Source organism: Bos javanicus, chromosome 19, assembly GCF_032452875.1.
Source record: "Bos javanicus breed banteng chromosome 19, ARS-OSU_banteng_1.0, whole genome shotgun sequence".
Classification (NCBI taxonomy): Eukaryota; Metazoa; Chordata; class Mammalia; order Artiodactyla; family Bovidae; genus Bos; species Bos javanicus.
In genome coordinates this window covers 27,085,391-27,104,166 of record NC_083886.1, presented here as the reverse complement: position 1 = coordinate 27,104,166, position 18,776 = coordinate 27,085,391, and positions in this window count along the sequence as shown.

Here is an 18,776-nt window from a genome sequence, read left to right as displayed (position 1 = left end):
ATGGGGCTTCCCCAGTGGCTCAGTGGTAAAGAACCCACCTGCCAATGCACGAGATGCTGATTCAATCCCTGAGTCAAGAAGATCCCCTGGAGAGGGAAATGGCAACCCACTCCAGTATTCTTGCCTTGGAAATCCTATGGACAGAGGATCCTGGTGGGCTACAGTCCATAGGGTCGCAGTAGAATCGGACACAACTTGGAGACTAAACAAGAACAATCCTGCTGTAAAGCACAGGGAGCTATATTCAAAGTCCTGTGATAAATCGTAATGGAAAAGAATATGAAAAAGAATCTGTATATATATATATATGTTATATATAAAACTCAGTCACTTTGCTGTATAGCAGTAATTAACACAACATTGTAATTCAATTTTACTTCAATGAAAAATAAATTAAAAATAAATAAAATAAAAGTTAAATTATAGAAATGGAATCTGAAATATGGTGGGGGAGGTGGGTTGGAGTTTTAGGGAGAGTGTGGCCTTGGGAAGAAGGTGACTTGAGTGGGTCCCTGCAGGAAGTGAGGAGGTGGGTCAGGCAGATGCCAGGAAGGGGAGCAGCCAATGCAGGGACTTAGAGGTGACAGACGGGAGTTTGAAGGAATAGCTGGTGGCTGGTGGGGGCAGAGGGGATAAGAAAAAGGGTGAGAAGGAGAGACGCAGGGTGCCATGGATTTGTCGCCTTGGAGGCTCTCTTGTCATTGTAAGCCCTGGTCTTTTCCTCCAATTCACTCTGATGGGAGCCCTCGGAGGGTTTTGAGCAGAAGGGTAACATGATCTGACTTCCTTTTAAAAAGAGGCACTCTGACCACCGTGGAAGATAGACTATTCAGGCAAGGACAAGTTCAGAGCCTATGGCAATAATCCAAGGGTAAGATAAGGGGGCAGGAGCAGAGGGGGACGTGAGTGAGCAGATTCTGGATGTAGTCTGAATGTAGGCTGGAGTGAATTTGCTGACGGGCCAGATAGAAGATGGAAGAGAAAGAGAGGAGTCAAGCGCGACACCCAGAGGCCTGGGCTGAGCACCTGGAGAAGGGGACGGCCCCTAGCAGGAGCTGCCTCCGGGGACACAGGAGGGGCTCAGTTCGGGACGTGTTCAGTGTGAGAAAACTATTACTCACACGGGGCGCCCTCAATCCATTCCTATCACTTCTTCCAATACCCAGGACAGAACTGCATTTTACTCAGTGGTCCAAAGGCCCCCGTATGCTGCTCCTTCTGCATATGGATTCCTGCATATGAATTCCTGCATACGGATTCAAAATTCCGTCCTGTTTGCCCTCCAGCAGCCAGCTCCCCTGCTAGGTCCTCAGCAAGGCAGAGAATCCTCCCCAGTTGCCCCAGCCAGTTACAGGCACCGCCTCTGGCAGCACCTCGCTCATTCCTCACTGTGCCCACCTCACTGTTTACTAAGTGTTCTCAGTGCAGGTTCGTCTCCCCTAAGACGCTGAGCTCCCGGAGGGAGTCATGCCTCATCCATCTCTGGCGGCTCAGCAAGATGTCAAAGTCAAGAATGAGGACAATAGAGGCAGACAAATCTGAGTTGGAGCCCCAGATCTGCACCTTCATAGCCGTGGCCCTGAAGTAATGCACTCACTGCTCTAAGCCTCGGAGTCCCCATCTGTAAAATGGGGATGATAGTAGCTTTGTTCCAGGGTTGTTCTCAGGTATAAGTGAATTAATGTACGTAAAGTGCTTGGTCCTAGGCTTGAAGTGAAATGATCGCTCAGTCATGTCTGACTGCGACCCCATGAACTATACAGTCTATGGAATTCTCAGGCCAGAATACTGGAGTGGTTAGCCATTCCCTTCAACCCAGGGATCAAAGCCAGGTCTCTCATGTTACAGGCAGATTCTTTACCAGCTGAGCCATCAGTGAAGCCCTGGGCTTGGCAGATACTAATCCTTTAGTCAATGCTAAACTAATGATGAGGAGGATGATAATGTTTGTTCTTTAGGCAGCTTCTCTAGAGGCCAGTGTAGGAGTGGATGGAGGGCCGGGGAGCTCAGTGAGAAAGGATGCTGAATGATCCTCCAAGTGAAAATGGTAAGGCCAGAGCTAGGGCTGGGTAGATGGCACAGGGGAGCTGTCCTTGGAATGAGGAGGACGAGGTGACATTGGTCTTAAGTGGTTGAGGAAGGGAGCAATCTTAGATGATCCAGCCCTGAGCTCTTTCCAGACCAGCTTCACAATTTTAAACAGCTGTGCTTTCTCACTTGGTCAAAGTCACTCAGTGTTGAGATTTCCCTGCCGCGGGCTGCGGGAGGCCTGACCTTTCAGCAGTATTTACAGTATCGACCAGCTAATTTTAGACACTCACATCAGCGGGATAACGGGGAACGGCATCCTTGCCAGAGTCACTGCAATGAAGCCTCCTCAAGACGGCATCGCTCATGGATGAAACCAGTGTTCATTGGGTGCCTGCTTCAGTCCGGCCAGGGTACTGATAGTGTGGGTATAAATAGCCTGTCCTTGGAGGTCAGCAGAGAAAGCTCCCCTTCAAAGGCAGTGGCCCTCAGGATTCTCATTCAGGCTTTCTTCTCGGTGGACCTCCATCACCTCCAGGTGACCTTCCCTACTCCCCTGCCCTCAGGATCTTCTATCTCCCAGGTAGCTCCACTCTCCCTTCAGCAGATCCTTCCTTCAGGCTCTGCTAAGGCTAGGCTCTGGGCTTAGCAGGGGCTTTCTGGAGGTAGAGAGAGCCAGACATGGGACCACAACATCCCCAGGATGCAGCCACCAGCTGGGGCCAGGTGGAGTGAGTATGAGAGACTGATGCTAAGGTCCAGGAGCCGGCTCCTTCCTTTGTTGGATCTCATCTGTTAAATGTCCCAACCATCTCTGCTGGGCAGGATTTATATTAGGGAGAGGGGACACAGAGCCTGGGGCTTCCCTGGTGTCTTGGATGGTAAAGAGTTCTCCTGCAATCCAGGAGACCCAGGTTCGATCCCTGGGTCGGGAAGATCCCCTGGAGAAGGAACTGGCAACCTACTCCAGTATTCTTGCCTGGGGAATCCCATGGACAGAGGAGCCTGGTGGGCTACAGTCCGCAGGGTCACAGAGTCAGACATGGCTGAGCAACTAAGCACATACATGGAGCCTAGCTTAGCAGCTGGAACCTGCTAGGCACTTGGCAAGTGCTTGTCCTATTTTTTTTCTAGCCATCCTCACTCACTCTTCGTCCCTGCTCTACAGGTAGCCTCCCGGTCAAGTCCTGGGCACCAGAAAATGCCACGGAATGGGCTCAGCTTTGCCAGACCACATGCTGGGCTGTGGAATGGGGGCCATTCAGTGTCTGTGCAGGCTCTAAGCTTGAGGGGGTGAAGGGCAGCATGGCCATTTCCTGGGAACAGTTACGTCACTGAATGACCCCCAGGATTTTCTTTCTCCCTCGATAGCAACAGATGGAGCAAGTTCTGACATTGTGACTTTGGCATTCACATTCCCTTCTTCACCCTTCCGGGAAAGAGGAGGCTTTCTGTCTGAACCCTGACAGGAGGACTCAAACGGATTCACCCGGAAAGTCAGAGTGGAACTAAACTGTGGGGTCTTCACTGTCAAGATCATGCACTTTCCTCCATAAGGAGTAAAGGTTTTTTTTTTTTTTTTTTTGACCATGCAGCATGTGGAATCTTAGTTGCTGGATCAGGAATAGAACCCATGACCTTTGCATTGGAAGCATGGAGCCTTAACCACTGGGCTTCCAGGGAAGTCCCAGAGGAGTGAAGACTTTTGAGACAGGGCATGAAGAAGCCAATCTGAGCTGAGCAGAATGGGCAAGAGGTGGTCAGGAGACTGAGGGGGTGGTGTTTTAATTATTAACCACAATAACTGCAATCCATGTACTTAAGAGCACTTCACAGCTTATAATGAACTTCCATAATCATTCCTTCATTTGAGCCTTGCAAGAGACACAGCAAGGAATTAATTAGTTAGATGGTTCATTCGTTCATTCATTCGTCCATCCATCCATCCATTCAGTTATAGAGCACTTATTAGATGCCACACAATAGCTGGGCTGGTAGCTTGGTATCATGGAGCCCCTTTACAATGAGGAATCTGGGACCTATGAGGTGAAGAGTCTCACCTACAGTCCCACTGCTGGAACATTGAACTTCTCCATAATTTATCCCAGCTTGGCACCCAGGAGCTCAGCCACAGACCTGAATCCACAGGGTCCCTGCCCTGAGGATCCCAGTCTCTACCTTCTTCTGATGGATGGAGCAGCTTAAAGGAGACCTGGAGAAATAAAACTGGTCATCAACAAGACTGCCAGATCATCTTGCCCAGGTTATCACATTCACTGGGGGTAAAAATAGACACTGGTTGTGAGCAACTTGGGGGGGAGAAAGTTGTCACTGGAACCAATTTCTAGCCCTTTTCCTGTCAACTTGAATTACTTGATTGGGGAAGAGGTTCTGCCACAAAAACATTTAGCTCCAAGATATAATAAAACCACACTTAAAAATTCAGTGAACTTCGGAGTATCCCAAAGCTGATGGAAAAGAGAACTTTTTGAGAAAGTAACAGTAATCCTATGCAGAAGGCAGTTGCCATGGTTACCCCCAAAGTCTCTGGGGCTGGTTTTTTTTTTTTTTTTCATTTTGGCAAGAGGTGTTTGTACAGGGCGAGCTTGGCTGACCAAAAATAGGGTGAGCTCTGGGTCTGAATACCCTTGTGGCAGCCAGAGCCACCACCCAAAGGATGGGCCAAGGTGGGGAGGGTCTGAGACTCAAAAGAGGGAGCTAGTCTGCTCCTCAGTGGAAGGGGCACAGCAAACTGAGCCTCACAGGCTGACAATAATTGTACAGAGCCCACAAGGCCGGCAGTCACAGTCAGTTCCACTTTCTGGGCACTGGGTGGGGACTACACTGAACTGTTTGCATCACTGAATGTGTACATCAGCCTCAGGAAGGAAATATTCTTCCTGTGTTACAGATGAGGAAACTAGGCTCAAGGAATCTAAGGCACTTGCCAGATCTCACAGCAAATGATGGGGCTGGAATTCCAGCCCAGGTCTCCTGGACCCCAAAGTCCAGGGAGGGCATGTGGGCTGCATTTTCCAACTAAAGGGCCCTGAAACTTTGAGGGCAGCCCCTCCTCTGCCTCCTTCCTCCCCAGGACCATCCTGCTAGTGCCCTCCTCTTAAAGGGATGCTAAGTATTATTCTCTAGCCAGTGATGTCTCCTTCCCTTACCTGTGCCACTTGAGCGCCTCAAGATGCTCTGCCAGATGTCTAGGGGGCATCTTGCTGCTCCAAACCTGATGTTCCCAGCCAGTGAGCTGCCACTTGGGAAAGGTGTAATCTCCTTGGTTGGCAGCAGAGAGGGGGATATAAACTCAGCTGCAGCTGCCCTGCAGGCTCTCCTGGCTGGTGGACCACTGGGTCTGGCTGTGAGATGAGTGGGGGGCCAAGATGAGAGTTCTGTCTGGCTCACTGCTCACCTGCTTCATCTCACTGGGCCTGGGCATTCCTCACATACTCCCTGGGGAGCAGGGACCATGTATTTTCTGGTCTGTATCTTCTGCATCCTAGGTCTCTAGCACATTAATGCTTTCCAATCATCTGTTTATTCAGCAGATAGCAAGTATTTACTGGGTACTGAACCCTGTGATGGCCTTGCCTTCAACATGCCCAAAGTCTGGAGGGGAAATTCACAGGCCATTAAAAAACCCCTATGGTTTCTTCTATGATACAAGGAAGCCACCGAGACCCAGAGACCCTGAACTAGCTTTACCCCGGAGACAAGCAAGGATTTACAAAGAGTGTGACCTTTGATCTGGGAAAAGAAATCTGCGGCAAAGAAGGAACACAGAGAAGTTGCTGCTCTCTTTAGAAGAGTTTGTTTGCAAGGCTGGTCCTTGGCTGGTGTCAGGGAACCTGGCTCTTGAAATATTCCTTAACTGATAAAGCTGCTTGGTTGTGACTAAACTCTGCAAACAACGTGTTTTAGATAGAACCCTTGCTTTCCTTCTGCGAGTCTGATGTTTTGGTAGTTTCTTGACTAAGAATGCCCAGGTGATCAGCTCCTAATAAAAACACTGAAATTGGAGTCTCATACAGGCTTCCCTGGGCAGAAACATTACACACGTGTGGCTGCAGTTATGCTCCTGGAGAAGGAGCCTGTTCAGCGTGGCCCCTCTTGGGAGGGAGAGCAGAGGAAGCCAGACCATGTGATATCTTTCTCTTTCGCTGTTCCTGTGCATCTTTTCCTGACAATAAACAAAAATAAACAGCCAGGAGAACGACAATACTCTGAGTCCCAGGAGTTCTTTTAGTGAATCAGTGAGCAGGTAGATCGTCTTGGGGATCGCTGACACAGGAAGATGGAGAGACAGAGAGAGGACACGGAGACAGGGACCAGCAGACGCTAACTCACAGAAGTGTGAAAGGGCACCACTTGGGCAGAGATCAGTGTGGCCCATGGGAAATTCGGAGGTAGTGTGATATCAACCTGAAAAAGTTCGGGGGAAACAGGCCAAGAGGGATCTGGGTGCCAGGCCCAAGTGTCTTGACTTTAAGAGCAATGAGAAATTACTCTTTGCACTTAAAAAAGGGAAATAACATTCAAGGCTTTTTCTGCACGCCCATCACTCCAGCAGTCAGCAGGTAGGGTTGATCATGGGGGAGGGAGCAGGAGGCTGGGAGGCCATGCAGGAGACATCAGCAGTGATGCAGATGCAACTTGTGTGACCCAGGTGATCCTTATGGCCTCCTTGCCAACTCTCTCCATCTCTTTCCATCCTTCCTACTGTCCAAGAACTCTGAACACTTGTCCAGTCCATGCTGATGGGGCCAGCTGTGTTCTCTGCTCTTCTATCTCAGCCTGAAGGAAGCTGGTCCAGCTCAGTTATGTCTTTGTGCCCCTCCACCACCCCTTAGGCGATGCCCAGGATGCTCTACACGATCTGGGCCAGTGGGTCTCAACTGGGGACAGTTTTGCCACCACCACCACCCCTCAAGTACCAATGTCTGGAGATAATTTGGTTGCCACCCCACGGTTGGGTTTCTTTAGCATCTAGACAGTGGAGGCCAGAGATGCTGCTAAACATCCCACAGTGCATGAGATGACAGCCCCCTACAACCAAGAGTGATCCATCAGCCCGAGTGTCAGTAATGATGATGCTGAAAACTCCTTCTGCAAATTAGCTCCATCCGAGGGAAATTTTTGGCTTCTTTACCCAGGTGGTAAAGAATCTTCCTGCATTGCAGAATACCTGGGTTCGGTTCCTGGGTTGGGAAGATCCCCTGGAAAGGGAATGGCAACCCACTCTAGTATTCTTGCCTTGAGAATTCCATGGACAGAGGAGACTGTTGGGCTACAGACCATGGGTCACAAAGAGTCGGACACGACTGAGCGACTAACACTTTCTTTTCTTTCTTTCTTCAAGGGAACTTAAAAAAAGGTATTTATTTATTTGTCTGTGCCGGGTCTCAGTTGCAGCACGTTCGCTTTTCATTGCGGCATGCAAACCCTTAGTTGTGACATGGAAACCCTTAGTTGCAACATGTGGGATCTAATTCCCCAACCAGGAATTCAACCCAGGCCCTCTGCATTGGGAGCATAGAGACTTAGCCTCTGGACCACCAGGGAAGTCCCTGAGGGAATTTTTTTGCAGTCATGGAGACAGTCTACAATTCTGCACTAGCTAATGTAACCGCTAACCACATGCGGCAACCCAGCCCTTGAAATGTGGCTACATATGAGTGAGGAATCAGATTCAATTTTATTTCCATTTAATTAATTTAATTTTAATCTTCAATCACCACATGGAGCTAGTGGCCACTGTATTGAACAGAGCAGGTCTACATTCTCTGCAGGCTGCGGCGATTCTTCCTTGGTTTCTGAGGATTACCTTCCTAGTTTTCACTCTCTGGCTCCAAAATTTCCCCCAGAGCACATCCTCTGGGAAGAGGGGCTTCAAGTCATGGCCACCATCCGGGTCAGACAGACCCACAGCTCTGAGGTCAAGCCCAGCTCACGGCTTTCCCTCGAAGTGACCGCTGAAGCTCTGATGTCTTTTTCTGCTTGCAGACTGAATCAGGACCCTCTCAGACCGTATCATTGAACTTCAGATGTGAGGAAGAAGTCGGGCTCTTGAAATATTTCCCCCAAGAAGCCCCTGATGTACCCACCTTCCTCCCAGTCACCAGTTCTGGAATACTGGGAGGTATAGCCTTGGTCAAACTTCAGAAAAGACCCCTTTGTTCTTTTCTGGGATCATTTGCACCATACTGGCCCTTATTCCATGACTAAGGGGGCCTCCTTCAGGGATTCTTCCCAGGAAAGAGAAAATCTGCTCCAAGATGACTTAATGTCCCATCAAAGAGAAACTGACAAATTCAAAAAGCAGCTTCTCTGGCTTTTAAAAATAATAATTTCTGCCTAACCAAGCACAACCTCTAGACCGGGCAGAGCTACCGAGATCTGAATGTAAACCATGGCAGTAGCAAGGCACAGATGCCTGTGATGGGTATTCATAATTGACAGTGGAATGAGTAAGGGAGGGAAAACCTCCTGACAAAAGCATTATTCCCATTTTAGAGATGAGGAAAGTGAAGCCCAGAGAGGCTGAGTGACTTGTGCAAAGGAACACAGCAAGTACCTGATAGAATCAAGATTTGGAGCCAAACCCCAAACTATCAGGCTCCACTCTCACCTTTTAAAAAAATACATGTCTTTTGCTTTGGCTGTGTTGAGTCTTCGTTGCTTCGTGTGGCTTTCCCTTGTTGCAGTGAGCAGGGCTGCTCTTCATCGTGATGTGTGGGTTTCTCATTGCAGTGGCTTCTCTTGTTCTGGACCACAGGCTGTAGGCTCACAAACTTCTTAGTTGGGGACCATGGGATCAGTAGTTGTGACTTGTGGGCTTTAGAGCTCTGGCTCAGTAGTTGGGGAGTACTGGTTTGGTTGCCACAAGGCCTGTGGGATCTTCCCCGCCCAGGGATTGAACCCTGTCTGCTGCATTAGTCCCCATGTCCCCAGCCAGTGGACCACCAGGGAAGCCCCTCCACCCCCACTTTTTAAACGCTGCAGCACTTACAGAAAGGTGTATGCCCAGTGGAAGGGCAGGGATGTCACAGACTCAAGTCCCTTGTCCAAGGAAGGCACTCAGATTTTCTGGAGGCCTGGATAAGACTGGGATGGGGGAGAAGAGCATCCCCCCCAACATCCAAGAAGGGAATGAGCAGAGGTGCTTCCCCAGTTCTGCATGGGGAGGTAGCCATGCCTCTAATTGGCTACGGGAATAAAGATGTAGGCTGAGCATGGAGACAGGCTATTTACCGCACAGTGGGAAACATCCATTTCTATTTGCATGATCAAAACCCAGTCTGGTGCTCAGGGGAAACCGTGGCTGGCAGGGAACTGGGGAGCTGGCAGGGACAGCCACTGGGCTGGGCTGGCCAGGGAACTGCTTGGCTTTGAAGTGTTTGCAGAACCTCCTAATTAAAGGACAGGCCCACAAGAAAACAAGAATGAGTGATGTTTAGGAATTGGAATCTGGACTGCTTCAAATCTTCATGTTGAAAATTAATTCCTTTTCTGGCTCTAAGACGATGTACTTTGGTATTTTCTTCGATGAATGTGGCTTTTCCACTATTATCCACTTGGGCTCTCCAAAGTCAAAATGCATATCCTGGAGCAAGGATGGCATAGATATGGCAAATGTCTGCCAGCTACTGTCCCGTACCCAGGACAGACATCACTCATCAATCAAAACACCATTCCCACAGAAACTAACCAAAGCTTTATAATAGAACAGCGCTCCAGTCAGCCACTACCAATTGAATCAAACTGAAACATAAAATAAAATCTACTTGCCATTTTTACACTTAATATCAGGTGTGTGCTATAAGCCTCTTAGATGTAGCTTAGAGGACAGGTAGATCACCTTTGAAGTAAGCTTGCTAGACCAAAACCACTGTCTCAAACCCATTATGATATTGGGCTCAATATAAGAATGGGTAAACCCACAGCCAGAAAACTAGAGACTAATTCAGTCTGTCCTTCAAGCTCTTTTGTGTAGTCTCTCTTGGCTTAACCAAGTGAGTGACCATGTCTCCACTTGACTACCTCCAGTGATGGGGAGCTCACTACCCAACAAGACTCCTTACAGTTTTTTGTGGGGGTGGGGGTCTACTCTAAGCAGTGTAGGCTATGGAATCAGCTGGTCCTGAGTTTGCACACTGGTTTATTCTGTTACAACTGTGTGACTTAGAGCTCTTCGCCACATCGTCTCTTGTGTCTGAGTGTGAGGAAACCACGCCTGGTTTAGGAAGATGTGAAATGCAACTGAACACAGGCTAAACAACTTGCAGATGCCTTGTACGTGATTGGTGCATAAAGCATGTAGGTTCTTTTCATTTTTAAATTGTTCCAAAATCTGCCTTATTAAAGCTTCCTCCACTGGTTCCTTGGGGATCCCAGAGTATGTCTGCCTCCTCCTCCCATGACAGCCTGGCAGATGTTTAAAGACATTTGAAGACAGACTGTCACATCTCCAATTCCTTCAACATTTCCAGAAATCTAATGCTCCCTTCCTCTGGACTCACTGTTAGTGTGTGGCCCTAACTTTTGAGTTAGCACTGACCACTGCTGGACAGGTGGGACCCTAACCTCCTTCACTGCGCACCATAGATATCTATTTATTCATTCATTCATTCACTCATTTATGCCTTCATTAATTCACATATTTGTTCACTTAGATACTTTACTGAGTCCCTGCCAGGTATCAGGCACTTGGCTAGGAAAAAAGGACACAGTGATGAGTCTAACAATACATACTATGTCACCCTTCACTGATTCATTCATGTATTGCTTTGTTAATTCATTGATTCAACAAATCTTTGTGTCAGTCTCCCTGCCCAAAGTTTCAGATTCAACAGAAAAGAAGATGAATGTGGTCCCTACCTTTCATTCATTCGCTCACATAATGATTATTCATTAATTTATTGAGGATCTAATATGTGCAAGGCAGACAGGAAGACAGATAAAAGGAAGAATTATTGGGATAAATGCTATCAAGAAAAGCACATTTCCCTGAGCACATGCAACCTTTCTCTATCTTTTCACACACTAACTCATCTGGTGGGTGAACTGAAGAGTAACTAGGCAATCTGCTTGGCTTTAAACTTACTCTTGGGGTCAAGTGGGACTCCAAAGGGCAAAAGCTCTCCTCTGATTATAATGGCCCAAATTCGGAACACATATGATAGCAGATACTAGCGAGGATGTGGAACAATAGAAACTGTCATTTGTTGCTGGAAGGAATGCAAAATGGTGCAGCCCACCTTGAAAGACAGTTTGGTGGTTTCTTACAAAAACTAGGCATACTCTTCACATATGAACTAACATTGTGCTCCTTGGTATTTACCCAAAGGAGCTGAAAACTTATACCCACACAAAAACCTGTGCATGGATGTTAACAGCAACTTTATTCCAATTGCCCAAACTTAGAAGCAACCAAGATGTCCTTCAGTAGGGGAATGGATAAATCAACTATAGTACATCCATACAGTGGAAAATTATCAAGGGCCAAAAAAGAAATGTAACATACAGCACAGTCATGACAGTTCTTTATGTGTGTGAGTGCGTGCTCAGTTGTGTCTGAGTCTTTGTGACCCCATGGACTGTAACCTGCCAGGATCCTCTGTCCATGGGATTTCCCAGGCAAGACTATTGGAGTGGGTTGCCATTTCCTTCTCCAGGGGATCTTCCTTTCTCCAGGCGGTCTCCTGCATTGCAGGCAGATTCTTTACCACTGAGCTACAAGGAAATAATAGTGTATTGCATATTAAAAAGTAGCTAAGGGAGTAGATCTTAAAAGCTCTCATAACCAGAAAAAATAGTTGTAACTATGTATTATTCTATGTGTGTGCAGTGAAGAATGTCAACTAGACTTATTGTGGTAGCCATTTTATAATACATACAATTAAACAATATGCAAATATACAATTACCAAATCAGTATGTTACATACCTGAAACGAATATAATTTTTTTAAAGATTTTTTTTGATGTGGACCATCTTTTAAAGTCTTTATTGAATTTGTTACAATATTGCTTCTGTTTTATGATTTGGTTTTTGGCTGGGAAGCATATGGGATGTTAGCTCCCCTACCAGGAATCAAACCCTCCCTGCCTGCATTGTAAGGCGAAGTCTTTACCACTGGACCACCAGGGAAGTCCCTAATAAAATGTCATATGCTGCTTAGATACGTTTAAAAAGCAGTTCACACAGACAGAAACAAAAAAGAAAAGAAATGAGCTATCAAGCCATGAAAAGACATAGAGGAAACTTAAATGAATGTGACTAAGTGAAAGAAGCCCATCTGCAAAGGCTACATTCTGTATGATTTCAACGATCTGGCATTCCGAAAGGGGCTTGTTTACTATGGAGGCAGTAAGAAAAGATCAGCAGTTGCCAGGGGATAGGGGAAAGGAGAGAGTAAGTGAAACACAGGGTCTTTTAGGGCAGTGAAACTACTCTCGCGATACTATAAAGGTGCGAACATGTCAGTACACGTTTGTCCAAACCCACAGAATGTCCAATGCCAAGAGTGAACCCCACTGTGAACTATGGACTCTGGAAGAGGGTGGCGTGTTGGTGCAGGTTCCTGGACTGTAAGGAACGTTCCACTCCGACAGCATGGCGATAGTGGGGGAGGCCTTGCGCATGGAGAGGGCAGCAGGTATACGGAAACTCCCTGTGCCTGCTGTGCAATTATGCTGTGAACCTAAGACTCCTCTAAAAATGCAAGTCTATTTTTTTAAATGGTTTTATTCATGTATTTATTTTTGAGTGTGCCGTGTCTTCGTTGCTTTGTGCGGGCTCTCTCTAGTTGTGGTGAGCAGAGGGCATGCTCTAGTTGCGACAAGCAGGCTTCTCATGGCTTCTTTTGTGGAGCACTGGCTCTAGGACACGCGGGCTTCGGCAGTTGTGGCTCCTGGGCTCTAGAGCACAGGTTCAGCAGTTGCGGCTCCTGGGCTTAGCTGCTCCATGGCATGTGGGCTAGTCCTATATCAGGGGTGGAACTCATGTCTCCTACACTGGCAGGCGGACTCTACCACTGAGTCCCCAGGGAAGCCCTAAAGTCTATTTTTTTCTTTTTTTTAAAAAAAAAGCTCTCCTCTGCTCCTCGAAGACCTGAGCCTTGCTCGAATGGGACACTCTGTGTGTAGGAAGCTGGCTCTAGTCTGACATGCCCTAGTCTGAGTGAACACAGCTGCCAGATTTGGGAGTTTAGTACCAGCAAGCCTCTTGCACAATATACCTAAAGCCACATTTTCCATTTCATCTTTAGCAATAATAAACCTGGTAGTTTGGCTCTCTGTCTTTTTTTTAACATGATTTTTTTTTTTTAATGTGGATCATTTTTAAAGTCTTTACTGAATTTGTTACAATGTTGCCTGTTGTTTTATGTTCTGGTTTTTGACCTTGACTCATGTGGGATTTTAGCTCCCTAACCAGGGATTGAACCCACACCCTTTGCAACGGAAGGGGAAGTCTTAACCACTGAACTGCCAGAGAAGTCCCTGGCTCCGTCTCTCCTTTCTTTTCCCTCAACTTGTTCAAAATGTGGGAGGGTACCATTTATCAGAGGTCCCTTCAAAGATCCTCAACCTTTGACGCAGTGGGGAATTATTTTTTAAAAGACTGGAATTTAGGCGCTTTCCTGGTGGTCCAGTGGCTAAGACTCTGCGTTCCCAATGCAGGGGACCTGGGTTTAATCCCTGGTCAGAGCACTGAGATCACACACGCAGCAACTAAGAGTTCTCATGTTGCAACTAAAGATCTCACATGCTGCAACTAAGACCCAAAGCAGCCAAATTAAAAAAAAAAAAATGAATGTTAAAAAAGACTGGAATTCAGAAAGCCAAATACACACATAGAATGGATCTGGGGCAGTCAGAGCCTGTTATCACCTCGGACTTTTGCATATGGGCAGGGCATTTTGACCTTGGTGATTTCTGGAAGCTTAGATCAGGCCAAATGGGTTTGTCTGTTCGTTTGCTTTTACAGTTGTGTGTCATCTCTTAACAGTTCTGGAGCGGGCAGAAAGGTTGTGTTCCAGGCCAAGTGGTTTATTGACTTCCGAGGGTGACCTGATGCATACAACAAACACTGGAGACTCCAGCCCCCTGTAAGAACTGGTACCACCATTCCCCATCTGGGTTTTGAACAAGGTGAGCCAATAATGAATAAAGATGGAGGCCCACAAGTCTTCTGTCTCTCCTCTGTCAGCCAGGCTGAAGGGTGTGACTTCCGGTCTGCTGGCTGGACTGAGGCAAGCCATCCCCCTGCGGGGGGAGAGAAGTGCAGTCCTACCCCCAGGGGCGAGCTCACTCCCAAGAGCATGAAGAGACAGAGACAGACCAGGTGGGAGTTCTGGAAAAGCCTTCCATGAGGAAACCAGGCCAGGGGAGAAGGCATACCCTTCTGATACTGTTCTTTGTGACAGGGATCCAGGAAGGGGAGCGTGAAGCTGGATTCAGATAGAACGTATGTTTTATTCTCTGAAAGCTGTGAATTCACCCGTCAGTGTGTTGCATTTGCTCAGTCTGGGGTATCCTGCTCAGGCACCCGTCTTTTCTTTCCTCTGCATCCTCACCAGGCAGGGAGGGGTCAGTAAGAGTCAGGAAGTACCCAGTCCAGAGACACCTAGGTATGGAAATTTGCTGACCACCATGCCTTGAGCTCATGGACTCACTGGCGTGAAGCAGATTCTCTGTTATTTGCTTTGATAGTAGGACCCAAGTAAATAATTCAGCAGCATTTCTGCTCTTCCAGCATGTCCGACTGCGACAATTAGTGTAGGTTCTGCTGGGATTGCCTTGTTTCCCACGTTCCTGACCTCTGACCCCTGTGAATTTAATTCTGCTCCTTTAATAATTTCCGAGCGTATAGAATCTGTTGAGCGGACAGGTTCCCTCCTGCAGAAATCAACTTAAATCCTGAAGCTGCACACTGCATATTCAAGAAGGCCAAGCCCTGCTTTGTTTCAGGTGCAAAGGAGAGAAGTTGCTCTGGATGCAGGCTGGGGAGCCAGGCAAGCCGGCCTGGGTGTCTGGGGCTGGGACGGGGCAGGCTCTCCAGCACGCCTCGGATGAATAGCCTCCCTGGGATGCTTTTGGTACCAGGACAGGCTCACTTGCTAAGTCCCAGCAAGGGACAGAACAGTTGTGAGAGTGCATGGTGGTGTTGATGCCGAAAGCTCAGCTTCTCTGTACACTGGTGCTGAATTGAATCTCGGAGACAGAGTTTTGGGTGAAGCAGAAGAGGATTGCTTTATTACTTTGCCAGGCAGAGGGGACCACAGTGGGCTGATGCCCTCAAAACCATGTGCCGTGAGAAGTTTTACAGTAATTGTTCAAAGAGGGTGTGATCAGCTCATGGGCATTCTTCTGATGGGTTAGCGGTGAGGTCAGTAGGAGTTAGTGTTAACAACCTCAGGTCCAACTGGTCTGAGGTCTATCTGCTTGTGGGCAGCCTAACATCATTAATCTTTAACTTCTCCCACCTGGAGGGGGTTTCAATCTCTGCAAAATAGCTCAAAATGTTTGTTGTGTGTGTCCATTGATGGGGAAACGCGACCCTGCCCCAAGGTTGCTCTTGACTGTTTCTCCCTGGTTTCGCATCCCCTCCCTTCCCTAATTAACAACTGCTTGAATCTGCCCACTGGACCTCAGGAAAGGTCATGGAAGCTGAATGAAAGCTGTTTCCTGTAATCAAAGAAATGGGGGACACAGGAAGGCTTTGCGGAGCCCCATAGGTCCCTGCTCCGTATCAGTGTTTGGGTTGAAAATGCAAGCCTCTCCACTACCATTTACAACCTCCTTTCTTGTTGTTGTTCAGTCCCCAAGTCCTGTTTGACTCTTCTCTGCCCCTTGGACTGCTGCACTCCAAGCTTCCCTGCCCCTCACCATCTCCCAGAGCTTGCCCAAATTTATGTCCATTGAATTGGTAATGCCATCCAACTACATCATCCTCTGATCTCTTCACACTTTCCTTTATTCAACAACAATTTAGGCTCCAGGCACCAGACTGGAGGAGGCAAAGCTGAGAAGCACGTGGCCTTTAGGGATCCTTTGTGGCCCTTGAGGGAAAGATAGACATGTGCGGTAGACAGGTGTGGAGAGATTAAGCCACACTGGAGCGTAAAATCATCTTGTAGTTTGGGCTCCATTGATGAGCTTGACCCTGGAGGGGCCAGTTGGGGCTCTGTCCGCAGAACTGTGAAACTGAACCAGTAATGGTCCAGCTTTCAGGTGGCTAGAACTATACGGACAATTTAGATGCTGTCAGGTAATACTTTTCTACCTTGTGGCCAAGTTGAGGGAGATGCTGGTTTGTAGAGAGATGAAGAGACAGAGAGGGACAGAGAGAGAGAAAGAGGCCATTCCTGAGATAAAAGCAAGAGTTAAATGGGAAAAGTGGGTACTTGCGTTTTCAAGTTTATATTCCAGGTCTTCCTGAGGCTCAGCCATCTTCTTGTCCCTCATATACTTACAACTAGGCCTGTCTTTTTGCCTAAGTTAGTTTGAGTGAGTTCCTGATGCTTGCAAACAAAAGTGTTCATAACCATACTGACAAATGGCGATCTAGTGGCCTGCTGGCCCTATAGAAGAGAGGAGGCTACAGGACCTGGGACAGGGGATGTCTCACTCTAGGTGAAGCAGTCAGGCCAGCCAAGGAGGGCTTCATGAGAGGATCAAAATTCAATCACACTCATGAAGGGACTGGCAACAGTGGTGAATACTGTGCCAGACACTCTTCTAAATGCTCCATGATTATCTCAAAATTAGTTCTCACAGCAACCTAGGAAGTTGGGACAATGGTAATTCCATTCTTTCAGAAGGGAAAACTCAGACTCAGAGAAGCTAAGTTGTTTGCCGAAGATCATGTAACCCAGAAGTGGTGGAGCTGAGATTGGCATTCTGGTCTCTGGCTTCATTCAGCTACTAGGCTGTGCTGTCTCCACTATCCAAGATGCTTCCTCAGGGTTAATTTCATGGACAAGGAGCAGGCAGGGCTGGGCTGAAGGCTGATGCCTCAGGTAGAGGAAACTGCTTATACAAGGAAATGTAGAGAGGAGTGGGAGAGGGTGATGAATCTGGGCATGATCCTATACACAATTTGCAGAGCCCAGTACAAAATGAGAATAGGGCGCTCCTTGATCAAAAATTATGAAGAATTTCAAGACAGCACTTCCCTGGTGGTCCAGTGGGTGAGAGTCTGCTTGCCAATGCAGGGGACACGGATTTGGTTCCTGGTCTGGGAGGACCCCAATTTCTCATGGCAACTAAGCTCGTGCCCCACAACTACTGAGCCTGTGCTCTAGAGCCCGGGCTCTGAAACAAGAGAAAACACTGCAGTGAGAAGCCCACACACCAGCTAGAGAGTAGCCCCCCACTTGCTGTACCACGTGGGCAGCAATGAAGACCTGGCGCAGCCAAAAAGAAATAAAATTATATACATATATAAATCTTTCTTTAAAAAAAAGGAATTTCAAGACGGCCACAGCAGAGCCTTAAAGCAGACACAGCCCTTCTGGATGTCAGGTTCTGCATGCCAGCCCAGGCCATGCACTCACCTAGAATTTTCTGCCTAGGGTTCAAAGAGAGCCAGGTGGGTATTGTGGTGTCAGATGAGGGTAGGATGGGCCTTTTGTGCAAGATCAGAGGCTTTGGGTTTAATTCTAATTCTATAAGGGTTGGGTCACCAGTGAAAGACTGAGAAACCAGTGATTCCATCTAAGTTTGGGCTTACACCTAGAAGATCACTGTTGGCCCTACAGTTGAAAAAGGAAAATTATCCTTTCTATAGCTAATTCTGACAGGGGTTTTTCTGAATACAGCTTGCTTGGGATCTCTTGACTGTTTGAGAAGATCTGGCCAAGGAAGTTCAGAGGCCGAGGTGGGAAAATACGCATTTAGGGGATGTCAAATCCATTAACACAGTGCTTTTTTTAAGTCTCAGCTGGAGGGAAATATTTAAATAGAAGTCATTAGTGAGCATATTTCTGAAGCCAACAGCGCCTAATAAGTCAAAATTGCTTTCCCTAAAAATGCAACCTATTGAAGGTTTTTCAACACCCTCCCTTTCTGAAGTGCTCAATTAGGGTGAAAAAAAAATCCATAGCTCTCCCTGGATTGAAACTGCTGAAAGGCCGGAGTGCTTTCTGGTTAAGCATTGTCCAACCACAGTGATACAAATCAGCCCTTTAAGATAATTTATACCTCAGAGAGGACTTCGGAAATGGGCCTGCTTGGAGCTAAAAGCATCGTAAATAAGCTAGGTTGGGTGGCTGCGCCGACCATGCTGGCTGCAGTGGGAATTCTGGACGGGTCTCCTAGCTCCCCGCCCCCCTCAAGCCTACCTGGTCCACATGGACCCCTCCCAACATCCTTGCAGGGGACAAAGCCTCAGGAAGGGGTGGGGACCCATTCACGCCCCGCAGAGGGTCCCAGGGCTGCACCTCTGGACCACCTCGTGTGTTCAACCTTGTCTCACTGGGCGCTGCACTCTGTACTGCCCCAGGGCCAGGAGCTGACAGTGAGGAGGGAGTGTCCAGTACCAAAGGCCCAAAGACACTCTGCAAAGAACCAAGTGGCTTCCCTGGGCTCAGAGGTAAAGAATCTGCTTGCAAACAAAACCCAGGTTTTGTGGAAACCCAGGTTTGATTCCTGGGTGGGGAAGATCCCCTGGAGAAGGAAATGGTCTCCAGTATTCTTGCCTGGAGAATTCCATGGTCAGAGGAGCCTGTTGGGGTCACAA